Source organism: Saimiri boliviensis, chromosome 13 (genome assembly GCF_048565385.1).
Source record: "Saimiri boliviensis isolate mSaiBol1 chromosome 13, mSaiBol1.pri, whole genome shotgun sequence".
Classification (NCBI taxonomy): domain Eukaryota; kingdom Metazoa; phylum Chordata; class Mammalia; order Primates; family Cebidae; genus Saimiri; species Saimiri boliviensis.
Genome location: NC_133461.1, coordinates 103294653 through 103317387, shown reverse-complemented (window position 1 = coordinate 103317387; position 22735 = coordinate 103294653). Strand labels below are relative to the sequence as shown.

At 44.6% G+C, this 22735-nt stretch overlaps 1 long non-coding RNA gene across 22 annotated transcripts in view; it reads left to right on the top strand.

The window, feature by feature from the left end:
• LOC120360609 (uncharacterized) overlaps positions 1-21784 on the top strand; it is a 78635-nt gene extending 56851 nt beyond the window's left edge. For 14 of the 22 annotated variants that reach the window (XR_012513304.1, XR_012513296.1, XR_012513303.1 and 11 more), the window contains 4 exons: positions 3187-4834; positions 7383-12001; positions 12852-13125; positions 13424-16315. This is a non-coding gene — a long non-coding RNA (uncharacterized LOC120360609). Of the gene's footprint in view, positions 1-3186; positions 4835-7382; positions 12002-12851; positions 13126-13423; positions 16316-20216 lie in introns of those variants that run through there. The other 8 variants (XR_012513287.1, XR_012513283.1, XR_012513300.1 and 5 more) reach the window with 8 other exon arrangements.
• Positions 21785-22735: the final 951 nt, after the last annotated feature.

Here is a 22735-nt window from a genome sequence, read left to right as displayed (position 1 = left end):
TGTGACACAAACGATGTCATCAATCCTAAGAGTGAAAGAGTTCCAACTGCCATTTTTTTCATTGATCTGAAATGAGTAGTATGGATTTTATGTATTCTGATTTTTATCATAACATTTACAATGAATCTCTTGAGAAATGACCTAAAATTTTTTCTTGAAATGCCCATTAAGTGGTCTGTGGATGGATAGCCAAAGTTAGAAAAATCTTGGTTTAACCTAACAGAGCTTGTTAAAGAAATGCCCTTCCCTTCCTTATGGGGTGAAGTACATTTTCTTATTCTTCTAGGTACATTTCTCTCCTGAGAGGGTCTCTATTCATCAGGTTTTTTTTCCAGAGAAACAAAACAAATATGAGAGATATATGTATGTATGTATGTATGTATACACAGAGGCATACCTTGGAGACGTTGCTGGTTTAGTAAATATTGCTATAAAGTGAGCCACATGAAATTTTTCTTTTCTCAGTACATACAAATGTTATGTCTGCCCTATATTGTAGTCTATTAAGTGTGCAATAACATTATGTCCAAAAAACAATATACACACCTTAATTAAAAATATGTCTAAAAAATGCAAATGATCCTCTTAGCCTTCAGCAAATCATAATCTTTTTGCTGGTGGAAGGTTTTGCCTTGATGTTGATGGCTGCTGATTGATCAGGGTGGTGGTGGCTGAGGACTGGAGTGGCTGGGTCAATTTCTTATCATAAGACGACAGCGAAGTTTCTCACATTGATTGACTCTTCCTTTCAGGAAAGATTTCTCTGTAGCATGGGATGCTGTTTGATAGCATTTCACTCACAGTAGGATTTCTTTCAAAATTGGAGTCAATCTCCTCAAACCCTGCTTCTGCTTTATCAATTAAGTTTATGGAATATTCTAAACCTTGGTTGTCATTTCAACAATGTTCACAGCATTTTCACCAGGAATAGATTCCATCTCAAGAAACCACTTTCTTTGCTCATCGGTAGGAAGCAGCTCCTCATCTGTTCAAGTTTTATCATGAGGTTGCAGCAGTTCAGTCACATCTTCAGGCTCCACTTCCAGTTCTAGTTCTCTTGCTGTTTCCACCACAGCTGCAGTTCCTTCCTCCACTGAAAACTTCAATGCCTTAAAGTCATTCATGAGAGTTGGAGTAAATTTCTTCCAGTCCTACTAATGTGGATATTTTGACCTTCTTCTATGAATCACAAATGTTCTTAATGGCATCTAGAGTGGTAAATCCTTTCCAGAAAGTTTTCAACTTACTTTTCCCAGATCCATCAGGGGGATCATTATCTATGGTAGCTATAGCCTTGTGAAATGTACTGCTTAAATAATAAGGCTTGAAAATCAGAATGACTCCCCAATCCCTGGACTACAGTATGGATTTTGTGTTAACATGTGTGAAAACCTTAATTTCCTTGTACATCTCCATCAGAGTTCTTGGGTGACATGGTACACTGTCGATGAGTGGTAACATTTTGAACGAAATTTTTTTTTCTGAGCAGTAGGTCTCAACAGTGGGCTTAAAATATTCAGTAAATCATGTTGTAAACAGATGTACTGTCATCCAGGCTTCATTATTTCACTTAGAGAGTATAGGAAGAGTAGATTTAGCATAATTCTCAAGAGCCCTAGGATTTTCAGAAGGGACAATAGTATTAGCTTCAATTTAAAATCACCAGCTTCATTAGCCCTTAACAAGAGAGTCAACCTGATTTTTGAAGCATTGAAACCAGGCATTTACTTCTCTCTAGTCATGAAAATCCTAGATGGCATCTTCTTCCAATACAAGACTATCTGGTCTACCCTGAAAATCTGTTGTTTAGTGAAGCCACCTTCTTCGACGATCTTAGCTAGGGCTTCTGGCTAACTTGCTGCAGCCAGTTTCTACAGCAGCACTTGCTGTTTTCACTTGCACTTTTATGTAATGAAAATGCCTTTTTCCCTTAAACCTCAGGAGCCAACCTCTGCTAGCTTCCAACTGTTCTTCTGCAGCTTCCTTACCTCTCTCAGACTTCGTAGAACTGAACAGTTAGTGCCTCCCTCTGGATTGGGCTTTGGCTTAAGGGAATGTTGCAGCTGTTTTGGTCTTCTATCCAGACCACTCACACCTTCTCCGTAACAGCGGTAAGGCTGTTTCCCTTCCTTATCATTAGTGTGTTCACTGGAGTAACTCTTTTAATTTCCTTCAAAATCTTTTTCTTTGCATTCACAACTTGACTAATTGTTTGGCACAAGAGACCTAGTTTTTGGTCTATCTTGGCTTAGACTTGACTTCCTCACTAAGTTTAACCATTTCTAACGTTTTTTTTTTTTTTTGAGATGGAGTCTCGCTCTGTCACCCAGGCTGGAGTGCAGCGGCATGACCTCAGCTCACTACAACTTCTGCTTTCCTGGTTCAAGGGATTCTCCTGTCTCAGCTTCCCCAATAGCTGGGATTACAGGCACATACCACCATGCCTGGTTAATTTTTGTATTTTTAGTAGAGATGGGGTTTTGCCATGTTGGCCATGCTGGTTTCGAACTCCTGACCTCAAGTGATCTGCCTGCCTTGGTCTCCCAAAGTGCTGGGATTACAGGCATGAGCCACTGTATCTGGCCTCTAGCTTTTAAGTGAGAGATGTGCAATTCTTCCTTTCACTCGAACACTTGGAGACCATTGTAGGATTATTCAATGGCTTAATTTCAATAATATTGTGTCTCAGGGAATATGGAAACCCAGGGAAATAAAGAGAGATGAGGAAACAGCCCGTGGGTGGGGTAGTCAGAACAGCCACATTTATTGATGAAGTTCACCATCTTCCATGGGCATAGTTCGTGTCCCACCCACCACAACAATTATAACATCAAAGGTTACTGATCACAAATCACCATAGCGATATAATCATAAGAATAATGTTTAAAACATTATGAGAATTTCCAGAATGTGACACAGGCTCACAATGTGAGTACCCACTGTTGGAAAAATCTTAATGAGAGAATTGCTCAACATAGGATTAACACAAACCTTCAATTTGTAAAAAACACAATGTCTGCAAAGTGCAATAAAGCAATGCTCAATGAAGTGAGATATACCTGTGTGTGTGTGTGTGTGTGTGTGTGTGTGTGTGTGTGTGTGTGTATGTGTGTGTATGTCTTATCTATCTCATGTATGTATGAATATGGAGGAAGAGATATAAGGAAATGGCTTATGTCATTACAGAGGCTGAGCAGTCCCAAGATCTGCAGTTCGAAGGCTGAGAACCAGAAGAGCCAATGGTACAAGTTCCAGTCCAAGTTCCAAGGCAGGAGATCAGTATTCCAGCTCCAGGTAGATGGAGAGAGTAAATTCCCTCTTACTCAGCCTTCTGAAAATTTAGGCCTTTGATTGATGGGATGCGGTCTGCCCACACTGGGGAGGGCAATCTGCTTGACTCAGTCTACTGATTCCAATGTCGGTCTCATCCAGAAACACCCTTATACACATACCCAGAATAGTATTTAACCAGATATCTGGGCACCCCATGGAGCAGTCTGGTTGACACGTAAAATTAACCGTTGCAGGGTCCTCAGCTCTCCTGAATGTAAGATTAAATGTGCATTCCAACAGTATCTATGCAAGCTGTGGATGAACTCAGCAGAATAGAGCTTAAATTGAAGCACCAGAGCGCACACAATCATGTTAATATGGTTCTAGTGTGACTGTACCATCAATTTTCTGGGTCTGCCTGGATCCTCAATGTTTCTAAATCACTATCCTCAGAAAAGGACTCATATCAGGGTCCTTAATTGCAAGTACCAGACACTGATTCTGAGTGACGTTAGTAGCAAAGTAATTTATTAAGAGGCTGTTGGGTAGCTCACACCCACTCACTGAGAGGTCTTGGAAAACTGGACTTGAAGGCTACATACCTGGGAGCCATGATCAAAATTACTTTTGTAGGATTGGTTCTATTTCTGTGTGACTATCACTGCTGCCTCTGCCACCACATGGAGAGAGCACCACCGACACTTCTAGCTCTGGATGAGCGATAGCCGTTGTTGCTCGGGAGTTCCTTCTTGGTCCAATGCTGCCAGATAGAGCCAGTCTGAATCCCCAAACTGAAGAAGTTAGAGTTGGATGCTCGAGGGCAGGAAGCATCCAGCACGGGAGGAAGATGTAGGCTGGGAAGCTTCATGCCTCTCTCCTTCTCAGGTTTCTCTGCCTGCTTTATATTAGCCAGCAATGATTAGATGGTGCCCACCAAATTAAGGGTGGATCTGCCTTCCCCAGCCCACCCACTCAAATGTTCATCTCTTTTGGCAACACCCTCACAGACACACCCAGGATTAATACTTTGTATCCTTCAATCCAATCAAGTCGACACTCAGTATTAACCATCACACCAAGTAAGGTGGGGCTACTAAGAAATAGATAACAAACGTTGCAGTGGTTTTTAGTAGTGTGTTCAGGGGAGAATCCTTGGTCAGTTGACATTGGAGCAGGGACCTGAGGGTGATAGGGAATGAGTGATGGGGTTGTCTAGAGGAAAGCCTTCCATTTTCAGATTAAGGTGGGTTAGGTTATTCTGGCAAATCCTGTTCCTGAAAATAACTAAAATGTTGGATTTTTTAAATACACTTTTTATTTTGGAATACCTTTAGGCTTATGCAAACATTATTAGAACAGTGTAGAGAGCCTCCATCTGCCCCTCACCCAGTTGCCCTGATTGTTAATATCTTACAGGACCACAGGACGTTTGTTAGAACTAGGAAACCAGCATTGGTCCAAGCCTGTTAACTCCAAGCATTGTTTGAATTTCACAAGTTTTTAAGTTACCATCCCTTTCCTGTTCCAGGATCGAATCCAGGATGCACATGGCATCTACTTGGTACGTCTCCTCAGTTTCTTCTGATTTGTGACAGGCTGGCTTTGCTTTTCCTGACCTTGACAGTTTTGAGTACTGGCTATTTTGCAGAATGCCTCTCAATTGGATTTTGTCTGATTTCCTTCCTTCCTTCCCTCCTTCCTTCTTTCCTTCTTCCCTCCCTCCTTCCTTCTTCTACTCTCCTTCCCTCCTTCCCTCCCTTCCTCTCTCCCTCTCTCCCTCCCTCCTTCCCTCTTTCACTCCCTCCCTCTTTCCCTCCTTCCCTCCCTCTCTCTCTCCCTCCCTCCTTCCCTCCTTCCCTCTTTCCCTCCTTCCCTCCCTCCCTCTTTCCCTCCTTCCCTCCCTCTCTCTCTCCCTCCCTCCCTCCCTCCTTCCCTCCTTCCCTCCATCCCTCCTTCCCTCCCTCCCTCCTTCCCTCCATCCCTCCCTCTCTCCTTCCCTCCTTCCTTCCTTCCTTTTCCTTTCTTTACCAGTTTTTTAAAAAATGTGTTGAAATACATGTAACTGACAACTTGCTGTTGTAACCATTTACATATGTCCATTTCGGTGGTATGAATACATTTATAATGTGCAACCATCACCATGATCCCTGTCCAGGATGCTTTTCATCTTGTAAAAATGGTACTCTATAATCCATTAAACAACAATTCCCTTTTTCCCTTCCCCCACAGCCCCTCGCAACCCCATTCTACTTTCTGTTTCTGTGAATTTGCGTTTTCTAGGTACCTCCTTAGTGATGGAATCCTATGATAGTCATCCTTTCGCGACTGGCTTATTTCACTGAGCATAGTCTTCAAGGTTCATCATGCGGTAGCATGTGGTAGAATGCTCTTTCTTTTTCAGCCTGAGTAGTATCACATGGTGCGGATAGACCACACTGTGTTTATTTATTTACCCATCGATGGATATTTAGGCTGTTTCATCATTTGGCTACTGTGAACAATGCTGCCATGAACACTGGCCTACCAAGTGTTTAATTTGAAACGTTAGCTAGCTAATATAGTCACATGGCTCAAAGACTAGTGGAAAGCCTTGCTCCCACCCATGTCCATATCACTCAGTTCCCTTCTGCAACCTTTGTTATCAATTTCTTACGTGTCCTTCCAGAGATATATGACTTCCCTTTCTTTTTGGCACAGATGGTGCTGACTATCCTATATACACTGTTCTGCACCTGTTTTTAACCACGTTTCTTGGTGATTTGAGTTAAGAGTATTCTCATTGTTTTGTATAGCTGCATACAGTATCCTTGTATGGATGTACCATATTTGATTCAACCGCCCCTGATTGATTGACATTTAGGTGCTTTCCAAGCCTGTGCTTTAGCAACACAGCTGCGATGAATAATCTTGTAGAATTGTCATTTTTTTTAATGCATAAATATATTTGTTTGATACATTCCTGGAAATGGAATTAGTCAAAAGACTAATGAGTAATCTGTATGTATAGAGTCAAATGTATATAGATAGATGTCTATATATATCTCAAAATTACTCACATATATATGAGGGATATATTTAGCCAAATTGCCCTCGGTGGAAGTAGTTCCAGTTTATGCTCCCATCAGCAATAGGAGAGTGCCTGCCTGCATGACCTTCCCAACACGATGTGTTATCCAAGATTTTGACCTTTTCTAATCGGATAGGTGAAAAAGTGTTTCTGCTATCCAAAAAAAGGCTTGTCCAAGAATCTACGTAATAGCCTTATAAAACTGTATAAGGAACACTGTGCCAGTTAAAAGAAAAAGGGCTGTGCCAAGAGTAGCGGTGTGTGCCTGTAACCCCAGCTGCTCGGGAAGCGAGGTGGAAGAATGCCTTGAGCCTGGGAGTTTGAGACCAGATTGGGCAGCATAGTGAGACCCCACTTCTTCTTTTTTTTTTCTTTTTGAGACGGAGTTTCGCTGTTGTTACCCAGGCTGGAGTGCAATGGCGCGATCTCGGCTCACCGCAACCTCCGCCTCCTGGGTTCAGGCAATTCTCCTGCCTCAGCCTCCTGAGTAGCTGGGATTACAGGCACGTGCCACTATGCCCAGCTAATTTTTTGTATTTTTAGTAGAGACGGGGTTTCACCATGTTGACCAGAATGGTCTCGATCTCTCGACCTCGTGATCCACCCGCCTCGGCCTCCCAAAGTGCTGGGATTACAGGCTTGAGCCACCGTGCCCGGCGAGACCCCACTTCTAAAAAGTAAAAAGGATGGTGAAAATCATGCAACTCCAGGGCATCCTCCTCGGTGCCCATCTCAGAGGGGCTGTGGAGGACAGTGGGCAAGGCAGCACCTCCAGGGTCCAGGACAAGAGGCCAGAGAGGCCAATGGGCAGAGGGGATCATTTCAGAGGCAGAACCAGGGGTTGCTGGCCTGGCACACTGAGGAGCTCCAGACTCTGCCAGCCAGAGTGTCTGCTCTGTTCACTTTCAGTGGGATACGGTATGCATGTTGTGGATGGGTGACCACTTCGTATTTTCCTCTTTTCTGAAAAATGTTGATTCACTTATTCGATTGCTTCCTTGATACTGTTGAGCAGATGAATTAAATAATGTGGTTTCTTTAGCTTCCGGGTCACTAGACCTTGAGAAGGCACATTTGGACCTACGATCCTGGACTTTGGCGACTGGATCAGGTATTGGGATGTTGGGGATCTCTGGGTAGGCTGTGGCAGACACTGTGGGATCCTCGGTGAACATTCACCCCACTTTCCTTTGGCCTCTTCTTTCTTGCTTACTGGTTTTGCTGGGGGTGGGTAATATTTGCCCAGCTGAAAGTTATGAGTAGTGATGGATTTATCCTAATCCAGAAGCCTTCAGGGCAATGGTTTGCTTTTCTGGTAAAAAGAACAGATGAAACTGGTCCATCCTTTCTCTCGTCTTTCTACCTTGATGCAGGCAAGCTGCCTGGAGCTGCAACAGCTATCTGCTAATGATGAGGTGACAGCTAAGGATGACAGGACAGGACAGGAAAAAGGAGGCTGGGCCTTTGGTCTCACTGACCTTCTGTATCAGCTCTGCAATTCCGATTTCCAGAGATCTTGTTATGTGATATAATTAAGTCTTTATTGCTGAAGCCACTATTAACATCAATATTCCATTGCTTATAGCTGGGAGCATTCCTAATGCATACACATGAATGGCTAAAGTCTCCCTTCTTAATGTTTTTAAAAGTGTCATAAGCTCTAATCAGTTCAGACAACCAGCCTCAGGTTCCTCTCCTACTTCCCTTGAGGGTTGATTACCCAAACCACCGTACTTGCTGTGTCATTTTACAAGAACTGTGAAGGCTCTGAGATTTTATACCACTTGCAAGCTAATAAGTCAGCTTGACAGAATTTTATGGATGCTGGCAGAAGACATGAGGCTCCTGGTTCAGAGACAAAGGACTTTGTTACTCATTGCAATGACGATGGCCAGAAGATCATCATTTATTCTGCTTCCCTGAGCCCCAGGGATGTGAAGATGCTTAGATGATACCTTTATACAAAGTGGCGTTCATTTCAAGAGAGGAATCCCAAGCCTAAGTAACCTGAATCTTTTAGAATGAATTTAATTAAGCCTGTCCAACTTTCACCCTGGAAGGAGACATTATCTTTGTTATTCTGCATAGAGAACAAATATGCCTTTGCTTTTGATTCTGAGGACCTATCTCTGTTTTCCAAAGCTGTTCATTTTATAAACATCCTTGGAAAGATACTCTGGAACAAAGACAGTGATAACCTCTGCTCTAAGACATGTACGAAGGTGAGAAACCCATGGAAATTGTCTCCCAATATCAGACTGTATTCTTAGTTACAGGTAATAGAAATGGACTCTGGCTGGTTTAAGCAAAAGGAACTTGTTAAACCAGTGTAAGATACAACCACTTTAGAGAACTACATATATGGCAATATCTAGTTAGTCTGGGGAGGCTGATAGGGAAAGACCTATCAGTTCTACTCCTACCGTCTAGGAACCCTGGCACACAAAGACCAGAAGAGATGTATCAGAGGGTCTACAGCAATGTTATTTATATTAACATAACATTAGAAATAACTCAAATGTCTGGCTATAGGGAATGTACAAATTGTGATACATTCTTTCAGTGGAATTCTATTAGAGTCACAGGAGTAAAAATGAGTGAACTAATAGCCACATGCATCATCCTGGAATAATTAATAATCAGTGTTGAGTGAGAAAAAGCCAGTTTCAGAAGGATACATAGAGTATGACACCATTTATATGAAGTTTAAGGATATACAGGATGGCCGGGCGCTGTATATCTCAGCTCTTAGGAAGACAGAGGCGGGAAGATAGCTTGAGTCCAGGAGTTTGAGACCTGCCTGGGCAATATAGCGAGATGCTGTTCAAAAGGAAAAACAAAAGAATATACAGGATGATGCCATGTCATGCTCGGGGTTCCCTAATATATAGTAAAGTATTAAAGATGCACGAAGATGGGAGTATCAATTCCAAGCAGTGTGTTGTCTCTCTATGGAGAGGCAAGCAGAATTTAACTAATTTATCCAAGTTTCACATTTAATGAATTTATTTAAGTTTCACTAATTTATTTAAGTTTCACATTTAAACTATTGATTAAAATTCTCTAAGAAATAACGTCGATTAGCTTAGTAGAAGGGTGGAGACACGTAGACCTGAGCTCAGAGGCCACCGAGCCAGGACCAAGGGATATAATCCCAGCATATTCCAGTACAGAGTGGGTCTGGGGAGGATGCAGCTGTTGTCCTGCTGAAGACTACACCCTCGGTACCAGCACCAGGAGCCCTGGCTCTGGACATGGGTTGCCGCCTTAGCACTTCACCACTCTTCCTCCAGGGGCTCAAATATCATTGAGAATCATCTGCCGTCCTTGCTTCCTTGCCTCACTCACACCTGTTTCAAAGTCTAGGCCATGTGATCGTGCTCTAGCAGCAGGAGGACTGGGAAGGTAACCAACTGGCGTTTTTGGCCCCTGTGGGAGGTAGCCTCTGCCTCTCACTAAAATTCATAAGGTTGGGACCACCTCAAACATTGGAAGGAGGTTCAGAGGCTGGGTGCTCCAAAGAGTGACAATGTTCCTGACAAAGGTCAATCCATGCAGTCAGGTGGAGTGTGTAAGGAAATTATCCTAGGAAACAGGAACAGAAGAAGTGACAACGTCGAGGTGGTATTTTTCTAGATTGTAGGAGGAAAACAGTATGAGATAAAATTTCATAAACTGAACTTTACCTGGTTATGAGGAGTACTGAAATGTCAATCCCTCTGTCCATGGTTGTTTTCTAATGAGTTATTTTTTAAATTAAAGAAGTGATCTCCTTTGTTAGTCTGTAAGCTCTTCAAAGTCTAGGACCATTCCTTACTTTGGAGAGATGCCATCTTTGCTCTGGGAAGCCAAGGGCATTCAGGGCAGAGGGAACTGGGCATGAATCCTGAGTCTGCTGCTGCTTGGCTGAATGGCAGTGGCTCCGTTAGACAGCCATTCTCAGTCTTGGCATGTTTGAAGCCATCCCTGTACACTTTTTAAAATTAGTCATGGAAGAAGGAAGGGGAAGAAACTAAGATAAATACTGAATGTGCTTGCTTGCAGCACACTCAGTATTAATCATGAGGGCAGCCTGCTCTCTGACCTACTTCCTCCTAGCTGTGTGGTGCCTGTTGCCTCAGAATCACGTAGACCCTGCAAGATTATAGTTCCCCTTAACTGCTCTATAGATAACAGCTTGAATGTTATAAAGTGTTAACTTTTCCATTTGAGATATTCTTTCAGGTTCTGCATACCAATGAAGCTACTGACGTCAGCTGGTCTGAAGGACCTCACAGGAGCTGACTCACCAAAGAATGCAGTTTCCACATTCTGATGATTTCATCCTCTCTCCTCTAACCAATCAATGACCTCAATTTTCCAGCTCCTTGCCCTCCATGGTCCCTTAAAAAACCCCAGCCTAGAGCTCCTCAGGCTGATGGATTTGAGGGCCTCCTTCCATCTCCTTGCTTAGAGTCCTGTGATCATTAAACTCTTTCTCTGCTGCAAACTCTGCTGTCTCAGTGTAATTGGTATGTTACTGTGCAATGGGCATACCAACCTGTTGGTCCTGTAACATCCTCATGAGCAAAATGGAGCTTGCATCACTTCTCTGTGTGGTAAAGATGAAATTCAACGTGAATAACATGATGTTCAGTAAATATTTTCTCCTTTCCCTTTTCCTTAGGCCCTTTCTGTTTCTCTTCAGGATGTAGCGCTGGGCTTAGAAAGCCTTTGGCTGGTGTTTGCTGAATGAACTTGGCTTCATCATAACATTGGCAGACATGCTTCTTCCCTTTCAGTTTATAGCTGCCATATGTGAGCTTATCTACAGCCCTTTTGTCAGCTTGGTGTAATTCTGTTTTTCATGGGCAGCCTTTAGAAAATTCTCATGTGCCAATGTGACTTCACTGTTGCTACTTTTCTTCATTCGCTAAACAATTCATTTAACAAATGGAAAGACCAGATATATGCCTGGCTGCAGTGGTAAATGACATGGATTTCACTACCATGAAACTGGCAGCTACAATCAGAGGGACAGGCTTGACAATCTGCCCCTCCTAGGATGGTGAACTCAGACAATGCACAGCTCTCACAGCCACCTAACCCAGCAGTTCAACATACGCAATTTTATTCTGCTGTTATGCCATATAATTCTCAGGGTTTTCTAAAACAAAACAAAACAAAAAGAAATTTTCAGTTAATTACTGTTTAATTATCTTATCAATATTTTGAGAAAATGACATTCCTACATATATCTCCCAACATGCCCAAAGCACAGCTTTTATTTTCTTTTATTTACCAAGTCTTAGTGGTCTTTTGGGTAGGAATTAGCCAGGTCCCGTTTTAAAGTTCCTGCTTCATGTAGTTTCGAAAAGCTCTACTTCCAGTTTTATCTCTACCTCTTCCCACTGAGAAGGATCATGAATATAGCAACTGCCACTGAGCACTGATTATGAAGATGACAGTGAAATTACTGTATCAACAGTCTCATTAATCCAATCACTCGAGATAAACCCTGGTGGAAATTAATAGTGGCTGTAATGTAGCAGGGGACTGGCCCACCGGAAGCACAGGACGGACTGCTGAGCCCATCTGGCTCCAAATTCTGATGTTCAATCCTGCAGAGGAAGGGAGGGAAGATGGGAAGGCACAGACTGCCAGCAAGGCTGTTGAAAAGAGGTGAGGCTGTGGAGTATGGTAACTGTTAAAACGAATGAATCAGGGCTAATGTATGGACAAAGCTCTAACCATAATGGAAAGGAAAAAAAAAAAAGCAAGTTGCAGAGTGATGTAAAAGGTTTTGAAATCTGCAACTATTTATGACATTTATATGTGCGTACAAGTTGCAGAGGGTAGAAAAGCTTTTGAAATCGACTAAACATCTCTTTATGGTATTTATATGTGCATGCTTAAAAAGCTATTAAATATACATGGCCCAACAGGCTCTGAATTCAGGATAGTGGTTGTCTCGGGAGGGATGAAGTTTGTGGGAGCTACCTGGGGGCTCAAATGTTGCAGTGCTTCAGTGAAAGACAAGAAAGAGCTGAAGCAAAAGGAAGGAACAGGTGTGAGAGCAGGAGCTTTGCCACCCTCTGGACACAGCCAAGGTGATACAGTGAGAAATGGATGGAGCTGGATGGGAGACTTAAATCTGGATTTAGAAAAGCAAGTACCCCATGTTCGCATTTAAGTGCCCTTAAATCATATGAGAACATGGGGTATTTGGTTTTCTGTTCCTGAGTTAGTTTGCTCAAAATGCCCTCTTGCTCCATCCCTGTTGCTGCAAAGGACATGATCTTGTTCTTCTTTATGGCTGCATAGTATTCCAGGGTGTCTGTATGTACCACATTTTTAAAAAAAATCCAGTCTATTATTGATGGGCAGTTAGATTGATTCCATGTGTTGCTATTGTGAATAGTGCTGCAATGAACATATGTATACGTGTGTCTTTATAATAGAACAATTTATATTCCTTTGGATATATACCCAGTAATGGGATTGCTTGGTCAAATGATATTTTTGCTTTTAGGTCTTTGAGGAATCACCACACTGTCTTCCACAATGGTTGAAGTTATTTGCGATCTGCTTGGGTTTTAAGAAAAGAGAGTAGCCACCCAAGACAGGAAGAGACTGTGTGGACAGCAACAGCAAAGGGCTTGGAGGAGGAAGAAGAGGAGAAGAGCAAATGACAGAGAAAGCGTGGAAGGAAAGAGACCCGGACACAGTCAGCCAGCCCATCCCCTGCTACATTACAGCCACTAACAAGGATTGTTTGTGCTGTGGCTGGGTTGTGAGGATCTTGGGTGAGTTTTTGCAATCATTTCTGTGAAATGATGTGTTTCTGTGAAAATCCTTCCTTGATGTACATGAATTCATTGTGAAGACCCTTGAGGGAGGGATTCTTAGCAACCCAGGAGAGCTTTAGAGCAGGTATTGTCAAGCTGGGAAGAGAGCGAGATGCTCCCAGCAAGCGATCTCTGTATTCATCAGCACTACAGAGCTTAGATGTGGAAAACAAAATCATCTCCCCAAATATGAGGAAATGCCTGGCAATTACAGAGAAAAATATCTCTAAGGCTATTCCACATTCCTTACCTTTAGGGATGCCTCCATGCCTGACAATAGCTGTTGAGAGCTTCCAGACTGTTCGGTGTACAGGCTCACCAGGTAGGATGGGAAGAAAATGGATGAGGAAGAAACATCATTACCTACCTGTAGCAAATCAGCCTGCTCGTCCTCAAGGGAGCAAATTGAGTAAGATTCATTTGCATCTGTGAGCCTGGGGCTCTCTATCTACGCTTTTGCCCAGGGGATTTTTAGTTTACCGGAGACATACAGTGGATGAGGTTATATCTTGGAGACCCTCGCGTGCAGTCTCCCCTCAAAAGACAATCTCTTCTGTGAACGGCATACTTGAACCCACCCAGAATTTTGACTAATTGTTTGAGGTATTTTATTTTATTTAACTTTTATTTTAAGTTGAGGCATGCATGTGCAGGTTTGTTATATAGGTAAACTTGTGTCATGGGGTTTGTCGTGCAGATAATTTTGTCACCCAGGTATTAAGCCTAGTACCCATTAGTTATTTTTCCGGATCCTCTCCCTCCTCCCACCCTCTTCCCTGTGACAGGCTCAGTGCGTGTTGTTCCCTTCTATGTGTTCATGTATACTCAGCATTTAGCTCTTACTTATCAGTGAGAACATCAGGTATTTGGTTTTCTGTTCTTGCTTCAGTTTGCTAAAAATAATGCCCGCTAGCTCCAGCCATGTTGCTGCAAAGAACACGATCTTGTTCTTTTTCATGGCTGCATAGTATTCCAGGGTGTATATGTACCACATTTTCTTTATCCAGTCTATTATTGATGGGCATTTAGATTGATTCCATGTTTTGCTATTCTGAATAGTACTGCAGTGAACATATGTATGCACATGTCTTTATAAAAGAATGATTTATATTCCTTTGGGTACATACTCAGTAATGGGATTGCTGGGTCGAGTGGTATTTCTGTTTTTAGGTCTTTGAGGAATCACCACACTGTCTTCCACGATGGCTGAAGTAATTTGCATACTGCTTGGGTTATTTTAAGACAAAGGACCTCTGCTGGAGGTTGCATTGTCTGTTGGGTTTGGGGTGTTTGTGCATTTGTCTCTGCATGTCTGTGTCCATTCTCGGTCTCTGACTGACTTGCTGTGTCTGGGTCTCTTTCTTTCCACACTTTCTCTGTCATTTCTTCTCCTCTTCTTCCTCCTCCCAGCCCTTTGCTGCTGCTGTCTGCACAATCTCTTCCTGTCTTGGATGGCTGCTCTCTGTTCTCTCTTTTTCTTGGCTTCTGTCTCTTTCTCTCCTTCTCCGATGTTTCTCTGAATGTTTTCTGGCGCCTATTGATTGGGGACCGATAGGATGTCTCTGTCTGTTGAAATGGTCACTTGGACTCAAACTATGACTTCTTCCCTATATTTCTGCAGGAACACACTTTGTTTTGAGTAGAGCTTGCTGGGAGGAAGTGGTGGGGAGTGAACATGGTTTTCTTCTGCATGCGGCACGGTTCTCTCCCTTCTACCAGACACCTAGAGGGAGACGAGGCTGGGACCGGCTGTGGTTGAGAGAGTTACTTTCAGCGAAACAAATCCCAAGAAGGGGACACAGTATGACTTTGCAGTTCAGACACGGTTATCCTTTGGGATTTCAGAGAGCAGTTTACTAGAGAGAAAGATTCTCATTTCAGGCAGTTACAGCTTTTCACTATCACAGGTCCCTGCCGATGGTATCAAAAGAAAAATAAACAACAGGAAAAAATGGTTCCCTTTCTCCTAAGGTCTGTGTGGCCCTTTGTCTGCCTGTACTCGCCACACTGGGATTGTGGAAAGCGGACTGAATTGACCTAAGCTTGTGGAACTAATCTTCACCCAAAACCGAGAAAGGCACAGACCAAGGCATCAAACAGTGAAATAGTGGGGTGGTAAGGCTGTTTGAAGTCAGCAGACAGCGCAAGTGCAAGGTAGCCAGGAAGAGTTCCAGCTTCTTATCTGGGTGTCAAAACATTTTTAATTTTTTTGGTCAGGAATGATAAGCACTGCGGACTCAGGCTCAGGAGGTTTGGCTGCTAGTTCCCAACTAGGTCTGTTTCTCTGGTTTTTGTTTTTTGTTTTGTTTTGTTTTGAGACTCCATTACCCAGGCTGGAGTGCAGTGGCACGATCATGGCTCACTGCAGCATTGACCTCCTGGGCTCAAGCAATCCTTTTGCCTCAGCCTCCCAAGTATCTGGGACTACAGGTGTGTACCACATAATCTGGCTGATTTTTACACTTTTTGCAGAGACGGCGGTCTTGCTTTGTTGACCAGGCTGCTCTTGAACTCCTGGCTTCAAGTGATCCTTCTATGTTTGCTCTAGCTAAGTGTTAATGCCATAGTTAATCTACATTATGAGTACATCTATGCGATGCAAACACACACCCTCCCACCCACGTGTGCATCGTGTTGATGTGATTGTAGATGCAGCCTATCTAGAGTGTAGACAGATTCCCCCTTCCCTTTGGCGGTGACCCTGGCCCTGCTGCATGTCCTACAGGCTTTGCTGGGTGCTTGTGGCTTCTCACCAACAGGCCTGGCGCTGCCAAGCGCATGGTTCACACCTCCTCCCGGGCTCCATCCCACCACGCTGCGGAGGTGTGGTACGGTCCCACGCCTTCCACCCCTGGGCCACGGCTGTCTTCCTTGTTCTGGACATCAGGACATGAAGGGGGGCTGGACGTGCTAGTGGGTCAGAGCACAGCCTGCAACCCCTGTGTCTGCCTCCTCATCCCTTCCAGAGGGATCGCAGTCCCTACCTCACAGAGTTTAGCGAAGGTTAAATAAAAGCACTTAGAGGAAGACCTGGAAACGCAGACTTAGAATCATCAGAGAGCCAGGTCAGCCTCCTGTGTTGACCCTCTTTCCTTGGGCCTCAGGAATCTGACAGAACCAGTGAGCTTCGGTTGGGGCCTGCGAAGACGGGGAGGTGCTCAGCGCTCTGGATGGACGGCCCCGCCCTAGCCCCTCCCTGTCCCCCTCCCTAGCCCCGCCCTTGTCCCGCCCTTGTCCCGCCCTTTCCCCGCCCTAGCCCCTCCCTGGCCCCACCTCCATGTCCCGCCCGGGCCCCGCCTCCTGGCCCCGCCCTGGCCCCTCCCTGGCCCCGCCTCCAGGCCCAGGGAGTCTCCTATTAGCTCCTTGGCATCAGGCGCCCTGTCCATGCTGGGGACCTGGGCTCTTTTATTAAACTGGAAATCACAGGAGTTTACAGGGATGTGCCTTGTCCCATCTTAGATCTGAATGAATGCTCCAAAGAGGTTCCACTTCCGTTTAAAGGAAGTAGGATCTGGAGGGAGAGTACAGAATTTCACCTTATCAAAAAGAAATTTCCAACAGAGCCAGCCAAAGATAGAATGAGAGAGGCTAATGTCGGCAAGGGGCAAGCGTTCATTGGGAAAGTTGTTGGAAGGACTCTGGCATTGGGTAAACAATAGGGCAAGGTGTCCTTCAGATTGCATTCTGTTCTAAGGCTCTGTGTCTGTAAAAGCCACGTGGCTCAGTGCAGCATCTGGTTTGTTTCTTTGCTTGTTTCTTTACGCCTTTAAATAAGCTGTAGTTCTCTTTTACCATCTTAGAGCATGTTTAAATTGTATGGCAGCAAAGCCCAGTGAAGATTCTGATTCTTAGTCCCTCCTTCCTGCTGGATCACCTCCTCCTTCCTCACTACTTCAGACTTTCTCGGTAAGGACCCATCATTCATTCAGCAGATGCCAGTCATCTGCTGTGAGCCAGGACAGGGTTAGGCTGGGAGAAGGAAATAATCTGGATGAGATGTGTTTCCTGCCTTCAAGGATGTGTCATTCTGGGATAGGCAGACAGACACACAGGACAGAGAAAAGAATTTCTTTTGTAAAATAATTTATTTTTTGTTTGGAAATTTAATTGTCTTAATTTGTGAGCATCCAAATGATATTGAAAGTACGTGATAAAGTAGACATCATCGGAAATCCTGCCCACTCTGAGACAGCCACCTTTGTGTATCAATTATATATCCATATGACAAGACAGATGTAAACAAAATGTTGGGATGATGCCTGAGTACTGAATAGAAGATTTGTATTGGATATAGTAAGTGTAATGATGGATTAAAAACATAGGGCATTATGGGAGCCCAGAATTAGACTGGGGGTGGGACGCTTTCAGAACCTGAAAACATTCTAGATCCTTTTTCTTCCCTCTTTCTGGACATCCCAGTTTTTTTTTCTTTTTTTGAGACAGGATGTCACTCTGTCACCCTGTCTTGATTCTTGATGTCCTGGGCTCAGTCGACCCTCTTGCCTCAGCCTTCAGGGTAGCTGGGACTGCAGACACATACCACTACATACAGCTAATGAAAATTTGTTTTTGTAGAGATGGGGTCTTGCTATGTTGCCCAGGCTGCATCCCAGTTCTATGATTTCCAGCCTAGTTCTCCTGGTCCCCTCATTGCTGTTTCAGTTGTCCCTGCTTAGAAAAATGGACTTACCTCTTCCCACTCAAATCAAAGAGCAAATTTATTGGTTGAAGCAGTACATGTTTGAACCATACAGATAAAATAAATAAGGCAATAAATGTTTGAAACATACAGATAAGAATGAAGAATAAAATCCCACATATCCATGACCCAGCTTCATCAAATCCTAATATTAAGCCATATTTGCCGGAGAATTCTTTAAAAGAAATTACACAGGCCGGGCGCGGTGGCTCAAGCCTGTAATCCCAGCACTTTGGGAGGCCGAGGCGGGTGGATCACGAGGTCGAGAGATCGAGACCATCGTGGTGAACCTGGTGAAACCCCGTCTCTACTAAAAATACAAAACATTAGCTGGGCATAGTGGCACGTGCCTGTAATCCCAGCTACTCAGGAGGCTGAGGCAGGAGAATTACTTGAACCCAGGAGGCGGAGGTTGCGGTGAGCCGAGATCGCGCCATTGCACTCCAGCCTGGGTAACAAGAGCGAAACTCCGTCTCAAAAAAAAAAAAAAAAAAAAGAAATTACACATTACAGATACAACTGGGGCCTCCTGTGTATCCTTCTAGGATCTGTTCCTCTCCCTCCCTCTCCCCACAAAGGGGATCATTCTCATGAATTCAGTCTTCACCATTTCCGTTCATATTTTTATATTTTTGCCACATAGGCTATGTATCCATAAAAATTATGAAGCATTGTTTTGCCTGTTTAAAAAATGTATATACATGGTATCTTTGTTGTAAATATGTCCCACTGTATCTTGGATTTGTTTCTGTTTTTGTTTTTTGGGGTTTTTTTCCTCAACATTGTTTCTGGGATTTATTCAAAGGTGATAGATGTAGCTCTCGTTCCTTCATTTTAAAATGCCATCTGGCGTTCCAGTGTCTGAATATAACCCGGTTGACTTATCTGTTCTTCTGTGGTGGGCATTAGGTTATTTCCATTTGGAGGGACTTGTTTTGTGCTGTTTCTGTTAGGTCCAATCAACATTCTTGAACATGCCTTTTTAGGCTCATGGGGAAGAATTTCTTCAGGGCATTTACAGATTTTAAACGGACAGATCAGAGAGTATGCACATTTTCAGCCGAACTGGATATGGCCAGCTTGCTCTGCAAAGTCCTACAGATGCGTGCTCCTGTGTGCATGGTGGGATTTCCTGCTTTTCTCCATCTTTGCCAACCTTTGCCTGATGAGTGTTTTGCCGTTTTGCCGGTCTGATGGGTCGGAGGACTTTTCACTGTTGTTTTACTTTTTATTTTCTTCATTGCCAGAGACATTGTACATCTTTTCATGTGTCTGTTAGCCACCTGGGTTTTCTGTCCTGGAAACTCTCTTCCTGTTGAGATAGCCGGGTGGGAGAGGGTTCCGGGAGAAACTCCATTTGCAGCTGGGAGGAGGCTGGCCCCTCCTCTTGCTGTGTGGAATCTGGAATTCAAGTGCTCTAGCGGGAACTCTGGCCTTGTGGAGTCTCTGTTCGCCCCCTTTCCTTTTCACGCAATAAAACCCTGTCTTACTCACCATTCAAATTGTCCGTAAGCCTGAATTTTCGTGGCGGTGGGACAGAGAACCCCGTCTTTAGCTGAACTAAGGAAAAGTCCTGCAACACTGTCTCTGGCCATTTTTCCCATGAATGTCACTGGCATCTTCCCCGTGAGAAGGAGAAAGCAGCCCCTGACATCCAGGAGCTGGTCTGGGACTGCCAGCAAGGCCTAACAACAAATTGCATACAGCATCAACATCAGATAAGGTCACACCGGGACCACGACAGATTAATACAAAAACAAGACCTCCCTAATGATGCTGGAACATAAATGATACAGGAACATTGTGCAAGCCACAGGATACCAGGCATACCCCTGTGGTAGGTAGAATTCTAAGCTGCCCCCAAGGTTTCTGACCCCTGGTATACCCGCACCTACCCCCAGTTACTTAGCAAACATTACTCTAGCTACTGCTGTGAAGGGAATTGACAGATGTAATTAACATCCCAAATCAATTGACTTTAAAATAGGGAAATTCGGCCAGGTATGGTGGCTCATGCCTGTGATCCTAGCACATTGGGAGGCTGACGGGGTGGATTGCTTGAGCCCAGGAGTTCGAGACCAGCCTGAGCAGCATGGCAAAACCCCATCTCTACAAAGAATACAAAAAAATTAGCCAGGCGTGGTGGCGCATGCCTCCAGTCCCAGCTACTGGGCAGGCTGAGGTGGAAGGATCGCTTGAGCCCAGGAAGGCCGAGGCTGCAGTGAGCTGTGATCATGTACGTCACTGCACTCTAGCCTGGCAACAGGAATTAAAAAAAAGGAGGGGGGAAATTATCCAGGTAGATCTGACGTAATCATATGAGCCCTTTAAAAGCACCGTTTCTCTAAAGTTTCTCTAGCTGACCACGGAAGAGGAAGTTAGAGGGACACGTGTGGTCTGGCCTAGAAGAAAGCCAACTCCAGCCTGGGAACTGTCTCGGGGACCATGTGCCAGCAATGGCAGGGAGCCTCGAGGAGCTGACAGCAGGCCCCGGGCTTCAGCGAGGTGGAACATGGGGACCTGAGTCCCATCGCTGCTAGAAAATGAATTCTGCCAGCAGCCAGTGCGCCTGGAAGAGGATCCAGGGCCCAGAAGACAGTGGCAGCCCAGTGCAGCCCCAGCCCACTGAGAGCCTGCGAGAGAATCCAGCCATGCCGCGCCTAGACTGCAGACCTGTAGTATCTTCAGAAATGGAGAGAATACTTTGGTGGTGTTTTATGGCACTAAGTTTGTGGTAATTTGCTACAAAGAAATAGAAGATGAAGACAGCCTTCTCCCAGACACTGGGAGTGATCACTGCATCTTTGCCACTTACAGCTTTAGCCTGAGCCTAGTTTCCCTCCTCCTAGGTAAGAGGCATTGAGAAACTGAGTCACGGCCAGTTGTGGTGGCTCACGCCTGTAATCCTAGCACTTTGGGAGGCTGTGGTGGGCGGATCACCTGAGGTTGGGAGTTGCAGACCAGCCTGACCAACATGGAGAAACCCCGTCTCTACTAAAAATACAAAATTAGCTGGGTGTGGTGGTGCATGGCTGTAATCTCAACTACTCGGGAAGCTGAGGCAGGAGAATCACTTGAACCCGAGAGGCAAGGGTTGGGGTGAGCTGAGATGGCACCATTGCACTCCAGCCTGGTCAACAAGAGCAAAACGCCGTCTCAAAAAAAAAAAAAAAAAAAAAAGATACTGAGTCACAGTGTTCCCCCTGCTTCCTGACAGCATCCGTTCCTGAGCAAAGCCCTGCCTACTTAAGTCTTCCTCAAACCACCTAACACACGCACAAACCCTTGACGAAGTCCTTTTGAACACCTTCTTCCTGGGACACTCCACGATCCCGATGCATTGTGTTTTCCTTGGCTGCAATGTGTGATACACTGGACTTGTTCAGCTGCAGGTGTGTTCCTCTGGGCTCTGACAGGACAATTAGGACTTCCTGCAAGGTGAGTACTGCATGCCCTGGGGGGACAAAGAACTGAAATGGAGCTTTGAGCTTTGCGACTAGCTTCGGCACGCACTGGCCATGTTATACAACGGAGTCACCTACTTTTTGGGATCTTGGTTTCTTCACCAGCAGAATGAGAAGGCGGGGCTGGGTGATCTGTAGGGAAGCCGTGTGGTGGAGTGGAAAGACCGCTGGAGTCAGCCAGTCCTCGGTTTAATCTTGGTTCTGCCCTCGCCAGTCACATGGCTTTGGGTAAACGTTCATTTTCCCCAGCCTCTGTTGCTTCGTCTCTCAACTGGGACCAAGGAACCAAACAGGTTTGCACTGAGGATGAAAGTAAATGCAAATTTCTTTCTTTTTTTTTTTTTTTTTTTTGAGACGGAGTTTCGCTCTTGTTACCCAGGCGGGAGTGCAATGGCGCGATCTCGGCTCACCACAACCTCCGCCTCCTGGGCTCAGGCAATTCTCCTGCCTCAGCCTCCTGAGTAGCTGGGATTACAGGCACGCGCCACCATGCCCAGCTGATTTTTTGTATTTTTAGTAGAGACGGGGTTTCACCATGTCGACCAGGATGGTCTCGAACTCTCGACCTCGTGATCCACCCGCCTCAGCCTCCCAAAGTGCTGGGATTACAGGCTTGAGCCACCGCGCCCGGCGCAAATTTCTTGAATTACGCAAATGGTTCTAATAATATCTAGATAAGCATTTTAACGACACACAAATGTATAACTTAATGTTCTGACCTTGGAGTGTGTTAATCTTAACTAGTGCTTGTTTATTTTCTTCATTCTCCTTGTTTCTTTTTCTTTTTCTTTTTTTAGAGACAGCATCTTGCTCTGTCACCCAAGCTGTAGTGCAGTGGCCCGACCATGATTCACTGTAACCTGGAACTCCTCAGCTCAAACTAGCCTCCTCCTGATTCAGCTTCTGGAGTAGCTGGGACTATAGGGTGTGCTATCATGCCTGGCCAATATTTTATTTTTTGTAGAGATGGGGTCTTGCTATGTTGCCCAGGCTGGTCTCAGACTCCTTGCCTCAAGTGATCCTTCTGCCTCAGCCTCCCAAAGCATTGGGATTACAGATACAAGTCACCTCATTTGTCCCTAAAGCTTGTTCTGATTACCTTAAGGTATCAATCATTCCAAGTATCTACCACCGGAATGACGTTACTCATGGTATGATGCTGGTAGCTGATATGAATTATCACCACCTAAAGGTGAACACATCTCTTTGCTTCAGGACGCTCTTTAGAAGATTCTCAGCAAATGTTTCTTCTCTCCCCTTTTTCTTCACCAAGGATTCCGGCTCTTAGGTTTTATGATTATACGTGGTTACCCTTGCGGGTATGTGTTCAAATGACTGCTAAATTTTATATCACTGACATCACGCAAACACATATGGAATCTCACCAGCCTTCCACACTCCAGGG